This window comes from Alligator mississippiensis, chromosome 16 (genome assembly GCF_030867095.1).
Source record: "Alligator mississippiensis isolate rAllMis1 chromosome 16, rAllMis1, whole genome shotgun sequence".
NCBI lineage: Eukaryota > Metazoa > Chordata > Crocodylia > Alligatoridae > Alligator > Alligator mississippiensis.
Genome location: NC_081839.1, coordinates 16,910,066 through 16,928,475, shown reverse-complemented (window position 1 = coordinate 16,928,475; position 18,410 = coordinate 16,910,066). Strand labels below are relative to the sequence as shown.

Below are 18,410 nucleotides of genomic sequence, written 5' to 3'. Positions count from 1 at the left end.
ACTGACAACTGACACCCAGGAAAAAAACAACCTATTAAATAGGTACTTTGCGTCGGTCTTTCATCAGCCCCGTGGGACGCCCATGCCCGCTACAGGGCCGGGAAGTCCGGGTGAGGGTGATCCCCTGCCCTCCATTGATGCTGACTTTGTGAAGGAACATCTTGAGAAGCTGGATACCTTCAAGTCAGCCGGCCCTGACAATCTTCACCCCAGGGTACTCAAGGAGCTGGTGAGCATCATAGCCCAGCCTCTAGCGCGGATCTTTGAAAACTCTTGGCGCTCTGGTGTAGTGCCCAAAGACTGGAAGAAGGCCAACGTGGTGCCTATCTTCAAGAAAGGGGGGAAAGTGGATCCGGCTAACTATAGGCCCATCAGCCTGACTTCTATCCCGGGGAAGATCTTAGAAAAGTTTATTAAGGAGGCCATCCTTAATGGACTGGCCGACGCCAACATCTTAAGGGATAGCAAGCATGGGTTTGTTGCGGGTAGGTCTTGCTTGACCAATCTCATTTCCTTCTACGACCAGGTGACCTATCACCTGGACAAGGGAGATGAGATTGATGTCATATATCTTGACTTCAAAAAAGTCTTCGATCTGGTGTCCCATGATCGTCTCTTGGAGAAACTGGCCAATTGTCACCTTGGGTCCCCCACGATCCACTGGCTGGAAAATTGGCTCCGGGGTCGGACCCAGAGGGTAGTAATTGATGGAAGTCACTCATCGTGGTGTCCTGTGACCAGTGGGGTCCCCCAGGGCTCTGTCCTTGGACCCATACTGTTCAACATCTTCATTAATGATGTGGACACTGGAGTCAGAAGCGGACTGGCCAAGTTCGCCGATGACACCAAACTTTGGGGCAAAGCATCCACACCAGAAGACAGGCGGGTGATCCAGGCTGACCTGGACAGGCTCAGCAAGTGGGCGGATGAGAATCTGATGGTGTTCAACGCCGATAAATGCAAGGTTCTCCACCTTGGGAAAAAAAACCCACAGCATCCTTATAGGCTCGGCAGTGCTATGTTGGTTAGCACTATGGAAGAAAGAGACTTGGGGGTCATCATTGACCACAAGATGAACATGAGCCTGCAATGCGATGCTGCGGCTAGTAAAGCGACCAAAACGCTGGCTTGCATCCATAGATGCTTCTCAAGCAAATCCCGGGACGTCATTCTCCCCCTGTACTCGGCCTTAGTGAGGCCGCAGCTGGAGTACTGCGTCCAGTTTTGGGCTCCACAATTCAAAAAGGATGTGGAGAAGCTTGAGAGAGTCCAGAGAAGAGCCACGCACATGATCAGAGGTCAGGGAAGCAGACCCTACGATGACAGGCTGAGAGCCCTGGGGCTCTATAGCCTGGAAAAGCGCAGGCTCAGGGGTGATCTGATGGCCACCTACAAGTTTATCAGGGGTGACCACCAGTATCTAGGGGAACGTTTGTTCACCAGAGCGCCCCAAGGGATGACGAGGACGAATGGTCACAAACTACTACAAGATCGTTTCAGGCTGGACATAAGGAAGAATTTCTTTACTATCCGAGCCCCCAAGGTCTGGAACAGCCTGCCACCGGAGGTTGTTCAAGCGCCTTCATTGAACACCTTCAAGATGAAACTGGATGCTTATCTTGCTGGGATCCTATGACCCCAGCTGACGTCCTGCCCTTTGGGCGCGGGGCTGGACTCGATGATCTTCCGAGGTCCCTTCCAGCCCTAATGTCTATGAAATATATGAAACCTCAGCCCTGGACGACACTATCCTGCAGGGAGAGAGCCGTGGCTCCTACAGGCTGCAGGTGCTCAAGGCCTTGGTGCAGCGCTACATCGACACGGCCAGGCGGGAGTTTGAAGAGAGCAGGAGGAAAGGTAACCCATCCCCTGCCGCCATCTGCCCCACAGGGCAGGGAGTGCCTGGTTGGGACTTCCCAATACAGGTCTCAAGGCAGGGAGCACGTACTAGGTCCTCTTGTAGCATTCACCTTGCCCCAGGGGTGCCGGAGTAGGTTGGATCCAGTTTGGAGACACGTTATCTGCCCTGTTGGGCTGCTCGCAGGGCCAGAAGTGTGGTGGTGGGTCAAGCAGCATTAATTGCTGTGGTTCCTGGAGCCACGTTGGCCGCTGCTTGTCCTGAAGTCACATTGTTGGCCCACAAGCAGCCCTGCAGGCCAGGCGACACAGTGCTGTGCTCTGGATCCGTCCCAGTGGGATGAGCGGCAGCAGCGTGAATTGCCACAACTCCCAAAGCTGTGGATATTAATGCTGTCACTGCTCACCCCACCACCCAGGACCTAGACCCACAGGCCAGACGACATGGCTCCGCAGGCTGGACCCATGCTGCTGTATTTTTGACATGCTGGATTAGAGAGACTACTTGTATAGTGTGGTGGGGCAGTTCTTATATTCCTTCAAAGAAACAAAGCCAGCTCTGCAGGCACAGAAAGTCTGAACTCTCCTCGTTTCAGATGCAAAAACCCCACAACATCCCAATATTGGAAATAGCAAGTTTGGTTACATAAATGAAAATGCGTGCTAAAACTTTCATAAAAGCTGAGGAATGTGCATTTAATACTGATGCTAATACACATCAGAAACACTATCTACATAGTCTTACGAAAATGAAAGACTATCTTACAGGAGTAATTGTGCACGGTCAAAGTGTACACGGGATTTAAGGAACCGTCTAGCCCATGGAGTAAAAACAGTGAAAAGCATGGTCCAGTCAATGAGTAACTGTTATGTGGTCCACTTCTGTCCGTGTCTCAGTTCCAGTCAGAGCAATACAAAGATTAAGTGTCTTGTACGTCTGCAAATAGAACAAGCATTAAAAACAAGGTGCCATCTACTTGTGGGGTTTTATAGTAAATGATTGCCATATACTCGTGTTGATGATGTTTCAGAGGCCTTCTGCTTGACCCAAGATCTTTCTGCAGTTTGTTCATGTATATTATTAGTTAGAAGAACAATATGGACTACAGAATATGTATTTTAATTTGTTCACTTTATTTGTTATACCATTTCTCTTCACATAAGATCTTCCTCTGCCCTGGTAGTTCATGATTACATTCCCTCATGCATTAACACATTGACATCACATGCATGCAGTACTCGGGAGGGGAGGAAGTTTGGGGGGGCAAGAGTAGGGAGCTGAGGTGTGCATACAAAATGGGGAAGGGGCTTGCCATTAGCAACCAAAAAATAAACATACTGGAAGTAATTAAGTAGCTCCCAAATCAGGCACTTGAGAGGGGCATAAGAACAAAAGATGTGCCGTACTGGGTCAGACCAATGGTCCATCTAGCCCAGACCCTGCTCCAGCAGTGGTAGAAATGTTCACTATAGAGGTAACGAATTGAACTGGATATAGCTAGTGGAGTGGTTCTCAACCTGGATCGATTGGAGGAACCCCTAAGAAAACATCAGCTCTTCATTTTTACTCTTTTTTAACTACTGAAAAACAACACAGCAGTTTTCTGTTGCAAAGAACTCAAAAAGACCACAACTCTGGATTTCTGTTGGAAATCTCTGGGTGCATCTTGCGAATCAGATTTGCCCACCTAACGGTGCTGATAGGTGTGGTACCCCCGGCTCCCTCGAAAGGATCTAGCATCCTGGTGGGGGAGATTTTGAGGGGCTCAATGTGAGTACCCTTTGCTATAGATAGGTTCATAAGTGGGATACCTAGGAGAGCAGGGTGAGTTGATATTACAGTCTTTTAACAGTTTTGTGGCCGACGTGGCACACTGCACCTGAAGGTCACTGAAGAGGCATGGAGGGAGCAGGAGGAGGAAAGCAAGAGTCCCAGGGAGAACAAGGGAATGGCAACGACACAAGAAAAACTGAAGGGAAGCAGTCTGCTGTGCTGGCTGGGACATGGCACTCCTCCCTCTCCCCTGTTGGCTTAGAAAATGGCATTTAAAGGTTTGCTTTTTGGGAATTGGCTTATAGGTATCTGTGTATGCATGAGAACGGTTCAGAAAGGGCAGCAGGGGTTACCTGGTCTCTAGGAGTGTGGGTCACACAGTCACAGCCGTGGGAGCAGACAGGCTGTCTAACGCACAAAGGCCAACAAGGAGGCAGGGTCTCAACACCGCTTGGAAACCCATGCCAGGGTTGGCTGTAGGGGTCCATCAGGTTAGAGACCAAACAAAACTTTCTGGGGAGTGCCAAGGAAGAGCTTTCCTTGGAAGAGGCTGATTCCTTACATAAGCTCATAAGTAGTAACTTCAAGTCGGGATGGGATCCTGAAGTTTGCTTGCAGGTCTCAAGTAATGAGACAATGGAGTCAGACAACCATCTGCCCCAACCTACTGTAGCAGTTGAAATTCAAGCCGTTGGGAAAAGGTTAAACAACTGAGAGTGGTTAGGCTGTAGAAAAGGAGATGCAGGGGAGGTATTATTGAAATTTATGGGACGAGTCATTGGACTAAACTTTTAAAATGACCAGTTGGTTGAAGCACAAAGTGGGTACCAGAGCAGAAGGGAGGCACTGAGAGCAGTGCCTCGGTTTACAAGAAGTGGTGGCTCCCAACAGCAGGACCTCGAACGTGTGTCACACAGGACAGGACACTGGCAGGAACCTGTTACGATCCCCCAGATCAAAGGAGAGAACAGAACGAGTTGTTCCTGAAGTGCCGATCTGCAAAGTGAAGAAAGGGAATAAATATGCATTACCCACAGGATATACAGAGACAAGTAGGAAAACTAGTTCTGAAAATTTGAGATCATTTTCTAAAACAAAAAGATATCTCATCCATTACAGAGTAACATGGTTTTAGACCACATTGTGATGATGGCTGGAAAGAGGTTGTTGGAAACATGCTGGCTACACACCATGACCTCACTACCATGATTTTGGAAGAATGGAAAACGTGTCCAAACAACTCCCAATGCTAAAAAAAGTAAATTTATGTTTGGAAAATGTGGGAAAATGTTGGGAGTTTTTCAAAAAGGGTTACTATAAAGTCTTGAAATCTCATTTCTTCATTACTTTCCTTAAAAGTCCAGCTTGGTTAAGAGGAGAAATGGATAATACCGGTGGCAGGGCAAAGGAACAATAAGGAGATTTTAATGCTCAAAGAAAAAGGAAAGAGAGGAATGATAACGTCCCATTATATAACTGCTAACAATCATGCAGGGAGCCGGAGGCAGAAGAAGCCCTTGGGCTTTAAAACTGTATTGACTTGCCGCAGCTCCTGTCCATGCTGACAGGAGTCAGGGGCAGTAGGACAAGGACGAGCCTCAGCTGGACTAAGTAGCGCAGCCCGTCCCACCCCCAGCAATTGCGCTCCCTGCCTGCAGCACCCCCCTGCTAGGGGGTGTGTGTGTCTGGTGTGGGCGTGTCATGGGGGTGTGTGTGGGGTGTGTAGCCAGGGGCAGAATGGGTGGATGGGTGTGGCTGTGAAGCCAGGAGCACAGTGTGTGGGTGGGTGGGGGTGTGCAGCCCAGGGCACAGTGGGTGGGCGTGCGTGTGTGTGTGTGTGTGTGCAGCCACAAGCAGAGTGGGAGGGTGGGTGTGCAGCTAGGGACATAGTGGGTAAGTGGGTGTGGGTTTGCAACCAAAGGAAGGGTGGGTGGGTGTGGTTGTGGAGCCATGGGCAGAGTGTGTGGGTTGGTTGTGGGTGTGCAACCAGGGAAGGGTGCGTGGGCGGATGTGGGTGTGCAGCCAGGGGCAGAGTGGGTAGGTATCATAGTATCATAGTAGCTAGGGTCAGGAGGGACCTGAACAGATCATCTCGCCTGACCCCCTGCCACAGGCAGGAATGAATGCTGGGTTCACAAGGCCCCAGACAGGTGATCGTCCAACCTCCTCTTGAATTTGCCCAAGGTAGGGGCGAGGACCACTTCCCTGGGAAGCTGGTTCCAGATTTTGGCCACCCTAACTGTAAAATATTGCCTTCTGATCTCCAACCTAAACCTATTCTCCATCAGCTTCTTATCATTGTTCCTCGTCACCCCAGGTGGTGCTGGGGAGAAAAGGGCTCTACCTGTTTGCTGTTGATTCCCCTTGATGAGCTTGTAGGCAGTCACCAGGTCCCCCCTCAGCCTCCTCTTGCTGAGGCTGAACAGGTTCAGGTCCCTCAATCTCTCCTTGTAGGGCCTGTCCTGCTGCCCTCTCACCAGGCAGGTGGCCTCCTCTGAACCCTCTCCAGGCTGGCCACATCCCTTTTGAAGTGCGGCGCCCAGTACTGGATGCAGTACTCCAACTGCGGCCTGACCACAGTCACATAGAGGGGGAGGATCACCTCTCCGGACCAGCTTGAGATGCACCTTTGGATGCATGACAAGGTCTGGCTGGCCTTGCTGGCTGTGGTCTGGCATTGGCAGCTCATGTTCATCTTGGAGTCAATAATGACTCCAAGATCCCTTTCCACCTCTGTGCTTTCAAGAGGGGAACTCCCCGGCCTGTATGTGTGCTGTGGATGCCTTCTCCCAAGGTGCAGCACCCTGCATTTGTCTACGTTGAACCCCATCCTATTCTCATCTGCCCACTTTTGTAGTCTGTCTAAATCTAGTTGCAGCCTCTCTCTCCCTTCAAGTGTGTCCACCTTGCCCCACATCTTAGTGTTATCAGGTAGGTATGGATGTGCAGCCAGGGGCAGCATGCATGGGTGTGGGTGTGCAGGCAGGGGCAGAGTTGGTGAGTGAGTCTGGTTGTGGACCCAGGGGTAGAGTGCGTGGTTGGGTGTGCGTGTGCACCCAGGGGCTGAGTGGGTGGGTGTGGGTATGCAGCCGGGGGCTGTGGGTGTGCAGCCAGGGGCAGAGTGGGTGGGTGGGTGTGTGCGCGCGCATCCAGGGGCGGAGTGTGTGTGTGTGTGTGCGTAGCTGGGGCAGAGCGGGTGGGTGTGAGTGTGAGTGTGCACCCAGGGGCAGACTGGGTGGGTGGGTGTGGGTGTGCAGCTGGGGGCAGAGTGGGTGGGTGTGGGAGTGCAGAGAGGGGCAGAGTGGGTGGGTGAGTGTGTGCGCTCATAGGAGGAGTCCCACACACACTCCCCACCATACACAAGCACCCACACTCCCCTCATACTGCCACACATGCTGATCCCCACATCCACACCCCCTCACACAGCCCCCCACAGACCACATACCCACCCAGACCCCACATATCCACACACATACACCCACGTGCTCCCTCACCCCACATGCCCACACACCCACAGCCCCCCACAAACCTATACGCACCCCCCAATATACAAAACTAAAACTGTATTTCAAGCCATTGTGCAATCCCCTCTGTGTGCACGACACAAACACGTGTAAACCAGGACAAAAACAGTTGGAAATCGAATTCATGAATGCTGTAGAGGTTTCCTTTTTCGAATGGAATTTGGTATTTTGCTGGCTCCAAGATGGCACAACCCCTTGCTGGAAGGGTACTTCCGGGGGCAAGGGGACTGACATCTCGTAACAAAGGTCAGGGGTTCAGGGGCGGGACTTCCGGTCACAAGACAGTGACCAGGGGGTGGGGCACCTGCCAGGGGGTGGAGCTACCCATGCAGCTTTCAACAGCTTGCCAAAACTTGATAAGTCATCCTCCGCCCAAAATAATTACCCCTGGTTTACATGACCGGCCCCAAAGAGTGTGGGCTGGGGGCATGTCAGCTCCCCCTGAAATGCTCTATCATTCACGACGGGAGATTGGCTAGTAAAGCATAAAACAGCTCTTACTGGAGAAAACCCTTTTGAAATGAGTAGGGCTGGATACCCTGAACCCTGTGATATTAGAGCTGACTACAAAGATCTGCATCCTGTTGCTGCTGTTAATGGGGAATATTTTAAATGCGACTAAAATAAGATGGAAAGAAAGCTTGTATTAGTCCATTTTTTAAGAAGGGCAATCAGAACAAGGAGGAAAATTATAGGTCTTTTAATATACCAGCAATCTCAGCCAAAATAATGGAAAAAGGGGACTAAAGGATTTTTAGTTTTTGCTTGGTTTTTTGTTTTTTAATTATAGGGGAGACTGGTAAAAGAAGAATTAAGGTTTTGCAGGTTAAAACTGGGCTTTAAAACAACCCCCAAAACCAAGGTGGATTAACCAGTAAACCAAAGAGAAGTGGTAGGGTCTCTATCCCTTTCTCTTTTCATATCTAGACTGGGTGCCCGTCTCAACGTTACCCTTCAGTCAATTATTCCCCAATAACTGTGACCAGTCGTAGACAGCATACCAGATTAGACAGACCACTGGATTAGCACAGAACGGCAACTCTTCTGGTGTTAATATTTCTCAAACTAGTAGTTCAGTTGAAAAGAACAGAAGAACAGTTTTTCACTTACAACATATATTTAGGAATTAACTTAGTGTTCAGTATGCTGGTCAAAAGGAGCACTGAGTTTAGCACCTTGGTTTCATTTTCCTCAAGCCTTTTGTACTGCAAGAAGGAGAAGAAACCCACAAAACACCTCTGGAAACACAGCACTGACCAAAGATCCAATTTTCTTTTTAGTACTTCTTCTTGTAATAGTGTGATTATGCATCTATTCTGTATCTCTATTATGCAGGAAAACTCTTCAGAACCTGCCTCTCTGGTTTCCCACTCAAAATCCAGTTTTTCACATCACAAAACATGTGCAGAGCCCAGGCCCATGCTGGGCCTTATCTGGATACACGGGTCACAGCCACATAGGGAAGGAGGACTTGTGTCTATGTAATGGCTCCTAGGGGACACCACGCCTGTCCAGGGAGAGAAAACATACACTACACTTCCAGAAATACTGAAAAAAGATGTGCTTAAAAGGAGACGGCAATTACTTTTCTTCCAAAGATATCACCTGCCTTCCCCTGCCTGCTACTCAAAAAACCTAATGCCCGCAACTCTCCCTGGTTGATCTGGGCATGCAGAGACTATGCTGACCGATTGAGTGCCCCTGCCTTCATGCTCTCATAGGCTGTCTGCATTTGGAGGTGACGTCTGCACAGTTATGCTGAGAAATGGCAGAAGGGGGAGCGTCATCTGCTACTTCCTCCTCTAACACACCTCTATTCAGGGGCCATTAGTCAGCCCCACGTGGCGCCTTATGGTTGGTGAGGGGCGCCTTATGGGTTGGTGTGGCTTCCTTGCTCCTGCCTTGGCCAGTGCGAGCAGTGTCTAGTTGTGGACAATTCATTGCAGTCTCAGTCACAAGCTCAAACGTGTCTGTGCTCAGAGGGCAATCCCAGCATGTCTCAGCCCTGGAGCTCAGGGGACAGGACTCCTTAGGACTGGGAACAGCGGAGGGTGTGTGACCACTGAGCAGCCCTGCCCGAGACTTCAGATCGCTTATGGGCAGGAAATGCCAATGCCCCGTATCCAGCGTGCAGCATTTTGCAAATGCCTTTTACGTTTGCAACTTTCCTCTAAATATCTTCTGATTGAAATGTGAAAAGGGAAAACTCCTGGTAGTAAAAACGATTTCAAATAAAAAAAACCCCTAAAACAAAGGAATTTTTGTTTTAAAACCAAACATTCCAACGTGAGCAACACACAATTTTTCAGTGAAGAGTTAAACTTCAAAAAACATACCGCCCAAGTGAATATACTAGACTAGATCTTTTACTTTGGTTCAACATGAAAATATTTACTTGGAAATATCACAGCTTTAGTATTTAAACACAAAGCACTTTTTTTTTTTTTTTTAAATGACACCGCCTTTCCCAGGACAGAAGGGGCAGCTAAGAGCTATAAATATTAAGTGTTTAGGGACGCTTGTACATGTGACACAGTTTAATCCTCATGAAATTAGACCGGTTTATTAAATTTAAAATGACTTGTTTTAAATCAATGCATCAGCGTTTACAGGTGATAGCCTTTCAATTGAACTAAGCTCAGTGTACTATTCACATTAAATTACAGCAGAGGGAAGCACATAACTATGCACCCTGCTGATGTTTTTGGTACTCCATTAGAGCCGGGGGCACCGTCGAACCAGCAATCCCTGAGCCAGCGGGGGCAAGCACTGTCCGCCTGCTGCAAGGGACCCTCCAGCCATGCTCTACGCCCACCCATGCCTGCAGCCCTTGCCCCAGCTCTAGCCCCAGTTTCTCCTCACACCCCTACTGCACCCTCAGCCCATGCAGCCCCCCTCCATCCCACCACGTGCCTTGCCCTGTGCCTGCACCGCACAGCTTCCCCCACCCACCTGTATAGGTGCCCTGCACCTTGCAACCCCCCAGCCCCACCCAGCCTGTCTGCATGTGTGCATGCATGTGCCTGTGTGCATGCGTGTCTGTTCATGAAGGGAGGGAGAGTGTTTGTGTCCATGTGCATGTGTGTGTCTGTGTTTATGGCAGGTGGGAGAGTGTGTTTGTGTCTGTGACCATGTGCAGAGTGACACAGACCCACACACACACACACACACAGACCCAGACCCACATAGCCAGACCCACACACACACAGACCCACACTTGCCCCTCACAGGACCTTCCCCCTCCCCCACTCTTGATCACACGGAGGCAGCCCCCCGCCCTCCCTCCCCCTGCGCCCCCATCCCTTGCTGCGAGCTGCCCGAAGCTCAGTCTCGCTCCCCGCCTGGCCCGTTACACTGACCTGCAGGGAGCTGCAGCCCGGCTGTCCTGTGCAGCCAGGCAGATGTGCCGTGTCTCTGCGGGCGGGCGGCAGCACCGGGACGGGGGGCTAGAATGAACTTTTTAGGGCTACAGCTCTCAAGGCCCTCCTAGTACCACTGCCCACAAAGGTGGGGGTACAGGTGTCCATACAGGCGAAGAAAGATTGATTCACGTTGGGCTGGGTGGACCGCATCATCTGGTGTGCAACGCAACGCATCCGCAGAAACACATTACACCCAGTTAATGAAAAAGTGCAGGTATCCTCTTCCCCATCAACCTCCAATTTTGGAGAGACATCTGGGGGACAAAGGGGTGAATGACACAAAAGTTGCAGCACCGTCTGGGGGACAAAGGGGCTCATTACAAGTCTTTGAGTGCATTTCTGTTTTCACGTGATGAATCCATGGACGCATCGGTTTCATTCCTGGAGATCCAAACTAAAATACATCGGAATGCATTTTGCTTTAAATCGCCAAAAAGACTTTTAAATCGCCAGAAAAATCCACACGTGCAAACTGTAATACCATTAAATTGGCAAAAAAAAGGCAAATTTCATCATGGGAACGAGCATCCTAGGAAAGAGAGCTAGGCTGGGGTGTTCTTCAAGGAGGAGGGTCTGTTTTTATGCTGGTTCTCAACTTCCTTTTTGACCTTGTTTTGCTCTCCTGGTCTCTTTTCTACATTATTTTATTACCTGATGATTAGCTGCTCTGAGCCTTTGTAGGAAAAGTGGCCTCGTTAATGCCAAGTGGCCGGGGCGCCCTACTGTGTAGAGCCCAGTGCCAGAATGGCGCGGGTACAAGGGCCGAAGGGCCCAGTGCCAGAGGGGCACAACAGAGAGGGACGTGAAAGGGACCCAGCTTCGGGCTTGGAAAGGGCTCAGTGAGTCAACTGTTCGTATTATATCTGTGAAGCATGGGGCATGGTAAAGGGGAGGATTTGGAGCCACGCAATTATCCCATAAGGCTTGAGGAACCGTTTGGGAGCGGGGCCCAGTGAGCCAGTATGGTCTAGCAGGGTTTAGTGGGACGGGGAACTGCAAAGTCTTGTGGGCATCCTCCCTATTTATCACTTTACCAACAAGGCGTGGCGGGAAAAATAAGGCACCCTTGGGTTGGAGCTGGCCCTGTCATAGGAATGTCATGGCCAACCCTAGGACCCCCACTTGCCAAACTGGTCTGAAATTTTCCTTCAAAAACTTCTTTAATCCCAGCTGCTTCTGTGCTGTGGCCCTCACGGGCTTGGGGCTTGCATGTGGGATGCCTGCCATGGATTTGGGAGTATCTGAGGCCCCAGGCTGAAGAGTCTGGGAGGGAGGAGACTTGGCAGGGCAGGGGTAGCAGCATGCACACTTGAATGACTGAGCTGTGCTCTGCTGATAGAATTTGGAAATGGTTTGGCTGATTTGGCCTGAGACAAGAACATTTAAAAAATAAATTAATAATAATAAAAATGCCCCCACCTCAGCTAAGCTTTGGGTCAGGATCAGTGTTGCTGAGTTTTTTTCCCCCTGCCCAAGGGGAACCTTTCCCTCCCCCATAAGCATGCAGAGCTGCTGGTGAGATCAGCTAACATCAGTGTGGGTGTGTCTACATGTGCAATTAATGTGCACAAAAAAATCCAGGGCTTATTGATCCAGCATGTTTTTGCTCCTGGCCATGCTGTGTAAAATGTGCACCCTGGAGCAATAAACTCCAGGGGATGTTGTCCCAGGGCTTATTCCTGCACAGCACATTGAGCCCGGTCACAACAGCCCTGGCTGGCAGCAGCCCACGGCTGCTCCCACCCTGTTGCAACGCGCTGCAGAAGGGCTGGGCCGGGCATGAGCGTGCTTCATTGCAGGGCTAGCTGGAAGCCAGCCGCAGCACCGAGGCACCTTCATGCCCAGCCTACCGGGCAGCATCTGCATGCGTGTTTCTGCACACAAAAGATGTCTGCTTCCTGCCTGGCCCGTTATACAGACCTGCAGGGAGCTGCAGCCCGGCTGCAGTATTTGTATTTACAAGTACTTGCCTGCTCCAGAGTTTATTCATTTCAGGCACCCTAGGAGTGGCACCTGTGTAGACACAGACACATTTACTGCAGAGCCACGTAGACAGCTCTGCAGTAAACGTCTTGTGTAGATGCACCCTGTGGGGGGCAAAACTGGGCCTTTTATGGCCTCATCCCAGCGGGGCAGAGGGCTGTGGCTGCCTGGGGGCTGTAGTGGGCTCTGAGGGCAGGTCTCTGGTGCCCAAGGGGCAGGAGGCTTTTCCCTCTCACTCCCACCTCCACCTGGGCCCCTGGAGTCTGCCCCAACGGTGACAGAACAGACAGATCTACCAAACCTAAAAGGGGAGCAAGGCTAAAAGGGGAGCATATAAAAAGTGGAAACAGGGAGAGATCACCAAAGAGGAGTATACCCCCTCTGCTTGCGCTTGTAGGAAGGCAGTTAGATGGGCCAAAGCTACCATGGAGCTGAGGATGGCATGCAAAGTGAAGGATAACAAAAAAAATGTTTTTTTACATATATAGGGAGTAAAAGGAAGGCCCAGGGAGGAATAGGACCCCTACTCAATGGGCAGAAGCAACTGGTGACAGACAAGGGGGACAAGGCTGAACTCCGCAACGAGTTCTTTGCCTCAGTGTTCCTAAGCGAGGGGCACAACAAGCCTCTCACTGGGGTTGTAGAGAGGCAGCAGCAAGGCGCCAGACTGCCATGCGTAGACCCTGAGATGGTGCAGAGTCACTTGGAGGAACTGGATGCCTTTAAGTCGGCAGGCCCGGATGATCTCCATCCGAGGGTGCTGAAGGCACTGGCCGACATCATTGCAGAGCCACTGGCGGGAATATTTGAGCACTCGTGGTGCACAGGCCAAGTCCCGGAGGACTGGAAAAGGGCCAATGTGGTCCCCATTTTCAAGAAGGGGAGGAAGGAGGACCCAGGCAACTATAAGCCAGTCAGTCTCACCTCCATCCTTGGCAAAGTCTTTGAAAAAATTATCAAGGCCCACATTTGTGAGAGCCCAGCAGGACAAATTATGCTGAGGGGAAACCAGCACGGGTTCGTAGCAGGCAGATCATGCCTGAATAATTTAGTCTCTTTTTATGACCAGGTTACAAAATGCCTGGACGCAGGAGGAGGGGTGGATGTCGTATACTTAGACTTCAGGAAGGCCTTCGATACAGTATCCCACCCCATACTGGTGAACAAGTTAAGAGGCTGTGACTTGGATGACTACACGGTCCGGTGGGTGGTGAATTGGCTAGAGGGTTGCACCAAGACAGTCGTGGTGGATGGGTCGGTTTTGACCTGAAAGGGTGTGGGCAGTGGGGTCCCGCAGGGCTCGGTCCTTGGACCGATACTCCTTAATGTCTTCATAAGCGACTTGGACGAGGGAGTGAAGTGTACTCTGTCCAAGTTTGTGGATGACGCAAAACTGTGGGGAGAAGTGGACACGCCGGAGGGCAGGGAACAACTACAAGCAGATCTGGACAGGTTGGACATATGGGCAGAAAACAACAGAATGCAATTCAACAAGGAGAAATGCAAAGTGCTGCACCTAGGGAAGAAAAATGTCCAGCACACCTATAGCCTAGGGAATGACCTGCTGGGTGGCACAGAGGTGGAAAGGGATCTTGGAGTGCTAGTGGACTCCAAGATGAACATGAGTCGGCAGTGTGACGAAGCCATCAGAAAAGCTAATGGCACTTTATAATGCATCAGCAGATGCATGACGAACAGATCCAAGGAGGTGATACTTCCCCTCTATCAGGCGCTGGTCAGACCACAGTTGGAGTACTGCGTGCAATTCTGGGCACCGCACTTCAAGAGGGATGTGAATAACCTGGAGAGGGTCCAGAGAAGGGCCACTCGTATGGTTAAGGGTTTGCAGGCCAAGCCCTATGAGTAGAGACTGGGGCACCTGGACCTCTTCAGCCTCCGCAAGAGAAGGTTGAGAGGCGACCTTGTGGCTGCCTATAAGTTCATCACGGGGGCACAGAAGGGAATTGGTGATGTTTTATTTACCAAGGCGCCCCCGGGGGTTACAAGAACTAATGGCCACAAGCTAGCAGAGAGCAGATTTAGATTGGACATTAGGAATACTTCTTCACGGTGAGAGTCACCAAGGTCTGCAACGGGCTCCCAAGGGAGGTGGTGCTCTCCCCTACCCTGGGGGTCTTCAAAAGGAGGTCATCTAAACCCAGCACTCTTTCCTGCCTGTGCAGGGGTTCGGACTCAATGATCTATTGACGTCCCTTCCGACCCTAGCATCTGTGAATCTAGGAATCTATGATGCAAGCAATAGGAGGGGCTAATATTGCCACTTATGGACAAATACAGAACAACACGGAAGGGATTATTGGTGACTACATCGATATAAAACTGAACCTCATTAGGAAGGGGAGAACACAGATAGTCATTTCCAAACAAGCTGTCTCTTCCCTTTTCTGACCTGTGAGCAGAACTGTGGGACAGAGGCACAGCCCAAACGGACTGGAAGCTGATTAGGGATGACTCTTTGATAGCTGTTAATCTAAAGCTGGGATTTCCCTTCATCACTAATGGGCCTGTGGACTCAGCTCCTGGTCTACAGAAAGGGATTCCTTTTGCACAGCGGAGCACATGTCACCAGGAATCAGAGCGGAGAAGATTTTGTCAACTCCATGGCTCAAACGACACTATTTGCAGACACTTCTACCCGAGCTAAATTTTATGCAGCCTAGGGCTATTCCAGCTGGGGAAATATATTTCTGACCTTTTAGGCTTTGGCAAAGGAAGACAGAAGGTGATGAACAGGGATCCACAACTCAGTTCAAGGAGCTTCCAAGAAGGAGCGCTCTAAAGCTGCTTCGCCCTTTGCCAAAGGATCTGGTGGCAGAGCAGGGCAAGAATCTCCATCCTTGGAGGTTTTGAAGACCTGGGTAGACAAAGCCTTGGCTGGGATGATGTCGCTGGAGATAGTCCTGCTTGGAGCAGGGGGCTGGGACTCGGTGACTTTCAGATAGAGAGAAATTGATCTGAAATGAATGACTTACAGAGAATCAATAGCAGCCCCCTGCTCCTTGCAGCCGCTGCACCCCCACCTGCCACCACCCCCCACCGCTGCTTTGCAGCTCCAGGTCTGGTCTGGCCCCGGGGGAAGGAGCACGCTGGCACTTCAGCCCCAGCCCAGCCATCCAGCAGTGGTAGCTCTGGCCCTGGCCCTGGCCCTGGCCCCAGAGCGGCCGCTGAGGAGCTGGGCCGAAGCGATGATGTGCCCTGAAGCTGGAGCCTCAGATGCTGTCGGGGAGGGAGCAAAGACGATGTGGGAGGCAGCCAGCCTGGGGAGCAGGCATGCGGGGAGCAAGTGCTAAGGGAAATGGGCACTGAAGGGGGCAGGGGCAGGGTATGCAGGCACTGGGGGAGGGGAGAGCAGGTGGCAAGTGGGGGCAAGCTGGGGGGAACAAGTAGCAGGGGGCAAGGGTCAAGTCACTTGTCTCTCCTGCTGCCTGCCCCACTTCCCCCGCATGTCTGACTTTCCTCACATCAGGAATGGGGTGGGGGAGAAGAAATTTAAGATAAACCTCCAGTAGTCAGGTGCCATACATGGAAAATTATAACCAATTTATAAATTTCCCATGTCTAGAATCGAACTGGGGCTTGTCTTAAATTCAAATGCGTCTTGAACTCGGGTAAATATGGTAACTACTTGGATGGATGGAGGGGATGTAGTGGATAGTGTGAATCTGGACTTCGGCAAGGCTTTTGACCATTCCCGCATGACCTTCTAACAAACAAACTGGAGAACCGCAGGCTGGACAGGACTGCTAGACAACTGGCTCAACAGCCACAACCAACGGGTAATCATCAACAGATCCATGTCAGAGTGGCAGACGGTTTTGAGTGAAGTCCCACTGGCATCTGTCCTGGCTCTGGTGCTGTCCAGTGTGTTCAGTGATCATGTGAATACTGGCAAAGACAGCTTTTTGAGCAAATCTGCAGACAACACAACACTGGGAAGGACTATGAAGTATTGGAGGAGGGGAGCCCAATTCAGAAGGATCTCACCAGATTGGAAAGCGGAGCTGGAACGGGCAGGATGAAGTTCAGTGCAGACAAATGCAAGGTGCTGCACCTCGGGGAGAAGAATCCAAAATACCAATTCAGAATTTGACACCTAGCTGGATGGCAGCACTCAGGAGAAGGACTGGGGAGTCCTGGTAGATCAAAGACTCAATACGAGTCTGCAGTGGGATGCAGCTGCACAGAAGACCAATGTATTTTTTCGACGCATCGACGGAAGCAGTAGGTGCAAGTCACGGGGACTGATAGTGATAGTTAGGCTTCTCTACTCGGCACTGGTTAGGCCTTACTTGGAATACCACGTGCTGTTCTGGGCTCCGCATGTTTAAAAGGATGTGGAGAAGTTAGAGAGGGCCCACAGGCGGGCGACAAAGAAGATCAAAGGGCTTGGAAAGCAAATCATACGAGAAGAGGATGAAGGAGCTAAGCATATTCATCTTGCCGAAAAGGCACTTAAAGACGGGGCGTGATAGGATGTGGACCAGTGGCCTGAATTGGTGCAAAGTGTGCAGGCCAGGAGCGGTCCGAGGCGTTCGGGGGCGCGCGGCACGCGGGGCTCTGGCCAGCAGCCCCGGCGCATGGGCCGGGGAGAGGCAGCACGACAGACTAGAATTAGGCACGGACTCGTAGCGGTTGATTAAAGATTATTTTACTTACACCGTAGATGGTCGCGGTGCAGGCAGGAGAAAACTTCGCTTAAGTTACAGTTACAAACACGAACAATCTGGATTAGAGCTCTGGATACACAATGGGAGTCCGAAAGGTGACTCCTGACGAGTGCGCAAGGAAGGGTACGTCGAGGGATCGTATGGCGACGGAGAGAGGCTAGAGGTTGATCAGGCCCCGGTATCCTCCTCTAAGCACACGCTGGGTTTGATCAACTCCGCAGCGCGCTTAGTGTTCTTCACAAGATGGATGTGAAGTCCTGCTTCTCCTCCTCAGAGTTCTCCCTTGCGGGGTTCTCCTCAGAGTTCTCCAACTTGGGTGGAAACCACTCAAGCCTCTCATACGGCTAGCAGGCCAATCGCTAGCCGCCATGTGGGAATAATTTAGAACTAGCCAATAGCGGGGAACAAATTTACATATGAGTGGCGGGAACTCCTTTTCACCGTGCATTTCTCTTGCACACATGAAGTTTAGGGATTCATCAATACAAGCATTAGGTGCAAGACCCTGGAGGAGATGGTGCCTCTCTCCTCAGTGCTGGTCAGGCCTCGTCTAGAGCACCGTGTGCAGTTTTAGGCTCCACGTTGTGACAAGGATGAAGTTGGAGAGGGCCCAGGGGTGGGCGACAAAGATGGTAAGCAAGTCATGGGAGGAGAGATGGCCTGACACAGCAGAAAAGTAAGGTTAGCTTGGATAGCAGGAAAATCTTCTTCACTCTCAGAGCAGTGAGACAGTGGCACGGACACCTGGAGGAGCTGTGGATCCTGTCACTGGAGATGTTCGAGAAGAAGCTGGACACCACGGCTCAGGAATGATCTAGGTGCAGGGATGCCTCGTTCTATTATGGATATTTCCCCGGCTTCTGGGCTTTCCTGGTTGCCACATGGGACTGGGAGGGAATCCCTCCACCACCCCACTACCCCCTCACCCACCCTTTCTGCTATGTGCGTCAGGCTTTGTTTGATTTTTGGAAGCCTTCCTCAGAGGCATTGAGTGTTGGCTACAGTCAAGGCTGGGGGTTTTGGCTGGGGCGTGCCAGTGCTCCTGCTGGAGCTTAAAGCTGGTGGGTTCTGCCTAGAGGGTCTTGTCCCTCCGCTCACGGTCACACCGACTCCTATTTGGGCTTAGGAAGGAATTTGATTCCATGGTCAGATTGGTATGTGG

At 51.0% G+C, this 18,410-nt stretch overlaps 1 long non-coding RNA gene across 1 annotated transcript; it reads right to left on the bottom strand.

Annotated features, from left to right (window-relative positions):
• Positions 1-2,527: 2,527 nt before the first annotated feature.
• Positions 2,528-11,140, bottom strand: LOC132246462 (uncharacterized). Its single transcript, XR_009457757.1, has 2 exons — positions 10,707-11,140; positions 2,528-4,627 (listed from the first exon to the last, which is right to left on the bottom strand). It is a non-coding gene; the product is annotated as an uncharacterized LOC132246462 (long non-coding RNA).
• Positions 11,141-18,410: the final 7,270 nt, after the last annotated feature.